The 2,841-nt window shown below is 41.0% G+C and overlaps 1 protein-coding gene across 1 annotated transcript in view; it reads right to left on the bottom strand.

Moving 5' to 3' along the window:
• Positions 1 to 1,452: 1,452 nt before the first annotated feature.
• The window catches only part of LOC143276573 (uncharacterized), a 77,087-nt gene continuing 75,698 nt past the window's right edge, over positions 1,453 to 2,841 (bottom strand). The window contains exon 5 of the mRNA XM_076581163.1: positions 1,453 to 1,552. The gene's annotated coding sequence lies outside the window, so the exon portion shown is untranslated. The remainder of the gene's footprint in view (positions 1,553 to 2,841) is intronic.

Genomic DNA, 2,841 nt, shown 5'->3' with positions numbered 1-2,841 from the left:
CACACACACACACATGCCAAATGATTAGGGACAGGACTGTACCTAGCGAGTAAATACGACGTTCAGTGTGTGTGTGTGTGTGTGTGTGTGTTTTCACAGTGATCCTTATAAAGTCTCATTTTGCAGTTACCTTGGTGTGATTTCCAGCATCTGGACCCTCAACTTTTATATTAATTAAAGTTAAAGTGTATATAATTAATAAATAAACAAAATCAAGAAATGCATAAACAAGCAAAAATAAAAAAATAAATAAATAAAAAATAGAAAATAAAATAAAATAAAGAAATGATACACAAGAAACACACCAGTCTTGAGACAGTGAGAAAATACAACGAAAGATTCTGTGTTGACCATTTATCAATTCACCTTAAAATATTTTTTCTTCCTTTTGAATGTGTTTATTACAGCCACACAGCAGAGGTCGTCAATATTTCTGTCACATGATTGTTCAAAAAGTGATTAAAAGTCTCGAAAGTTGAAGAAAAAAGAAGTAAAACTTGAAAAAAAACCCAAAAAAACCCTATCATAATCGGGGGAAAAAAAGATCAGCAAATTACTTTTCAGCTGTTGCCTGAAACTGGAAACGCAAAGCCAACGACAAATTCATATTCTCACACTCACACAAACACACAGAGAGACACACACAGACACACACACACACACACAGACACACACACACACACACACACACAGACACACACACACACACACACACACACACACACACAGAGTTCAGAAGCACTTCCGCAGCAGTCTATTTTCCATAGCCCAGAGTGAAAGACGAATACTGCAAAAAGAAAGACACAGAGAGAAAGAGAGAGAGAGAGAGAGTCAAAGAGACACAAAATACAAAGACAACGGTGATCGGTTAACCTGCTGCGCGCGCAGAATGTGTGACCAAAAACGTGACGCCATAATGACTTCCGGTCACGTGCTTTCAAAAACGCACGGACATTTCTTGTTGCCTCCCCTCACTTCCCCCCACGCCCCCTAGTCCCCTCAACGCTTTGACCAGAACACAATGAACACAAACACACAGCCAACACACTGTTGTCTCGAATCTCCTTCCTTCCTTCCTTCCTTTCTTCCTTCCTTCCTTCCTTCCTTCCTTTCCAACTCCAGAGAGAAAAGAAAGAAGAAAATTTTTAATTTTCATGTTTTTTGTTTGTTTTTTTGTTTTTTTAATTCATTTGAGCTCTTTCCCACCCACCCACTCCCACACCCTCTCGCCCCTCAAAAATAAAGTCTCCAAATTGTCCTCCTTCTCCTCCTCCTCCTCCTCCTCCTTGCTCAATCCCTCGCACTGAGATCAGAATAGAGCCCCCAGCGGTGTATGGAGGCTTTTGGCGAGGTCTCTGCATGTCTTCTGTCGGGGGGTCACGTGACGGGGCTTTGTATCTGGCAGTGTGCCAGACTCTGGTCTTCTTGTTTTTTTCTTTTCTTTTTTTTTCCCTTTTATCCTGGCGCCCAAGGGGGGGTGGGGGGATGCTGGTAAGGGGGTGGGGGTGGATGGAGGAGGCATGGCCGGCAGGCACCTCAGCTTGGCCGCTTCCTGAAGAAAAAAAAGAAAGAGAAGATGTGATGATGACGACGATAACAAGGATGATGATGATGATGATGGTAGTGACAACGAGGATGGCGGTGGTGACAATCATGATGATGGCAGTGGTGATGACGACGATAATGATGGCATTGGTGATGGTGATGGCAATGATGATCATGATGACACATTATAATGTTGGTGGTAGTGATGACGATGGTAATGATGATGATTTTAATGTTGATGATGATGATGGTGTTAATAATCAAAGTGATGATGATGATGATGATGATGATGATGATGGCAATGATGATCATGATGATAATGATGATGGCTGTAATGACAGTGATGACGATGGCAATGATGATGGGAATGATGATGATGATAATGATTATGATGATGAAACTGATCCATCCAAGAGAGGAACAAATATTCTCAGAATGACAGGATTAATTAAAAGCATAGGAAAGACAGAAAAGAAGGAATGGTCCGACAAAGAAACGAAGCAGAATTGTATTCATTATAAACCTGCATCCCTTTCTGAAGGGGACACAAACGCAAACATCACATTTATAACGAAACCTCCAAAAAATTCCGGAAATTACAGGCAATGTTGCGCGGACAACTTCTTCACATGAATCAGCGTCATAATTAAAGCATTCAAGAAACGGTTTTTGTGCTCCTGTAACTGTTTGAAAGGTTTTATATAAGTGCTCTGGATAGATTCTTAATCATGTTGCTGTTCCGGTTTGTGTTCAGCGGGGTCATGTGGAAGAGATATGAGGTCCAGATAGAATTTTCTTGGAATGTAGTCCTGAGCCGAAATCACGTGGAGCAGGAGAGCAAAGGGAAAAAAATAATGTGCATTTCAGCTTCTGGTTACTTTTTTTTTTTCATCTTTGCGCAAAAGGATATGTCATTGTATTTATAGAAACTTCGTCGTCGTATTAATTACGAAGGTTTTACCATACATGTTATCCCAAATCTGCACTTTGTCAAATGGCATTACATTTCTTGTGTTTTATTACTTTATCTTATTTTATTTTCGTCTTTGAAAATCAGGTCGGAGATCATATTTCACGCTTACTGGAGGATTTAAATGTTCTGTGAAAAGAACGTCGGTCTGTTAATGTTTTTGAACAGGGTCATGCCAGTTTTGCTGACACTGACAGTCAGCAAGTCTTTGACGATCATCCTGCAAGAACGCGCGCGCGCACGCACGCACACACACACACACACACACACACACACACACACACACACACACACACACACACACACACACACACACACACACACAG

The sequence above is a fragment of the Babylonia areolata genome, chromosome 32 (genome assembly GCF_041734735.1).
Source record: "Babylonia areolata isolate BAREFJ2019XMU chromosome 32, ASM4173473v1, whole genome shotgun sequence".
Taxonomy (NCBI): domain Eukaryota; kingdom Metazoa; phylum Mollusca; class Gastropoda; order Neogastropoda; family Buccinidae; genus Babylonia; species Babylonia areolata.
This window is presented reverse-complemented; position numbering and strand designations above follow the sequence as displayed.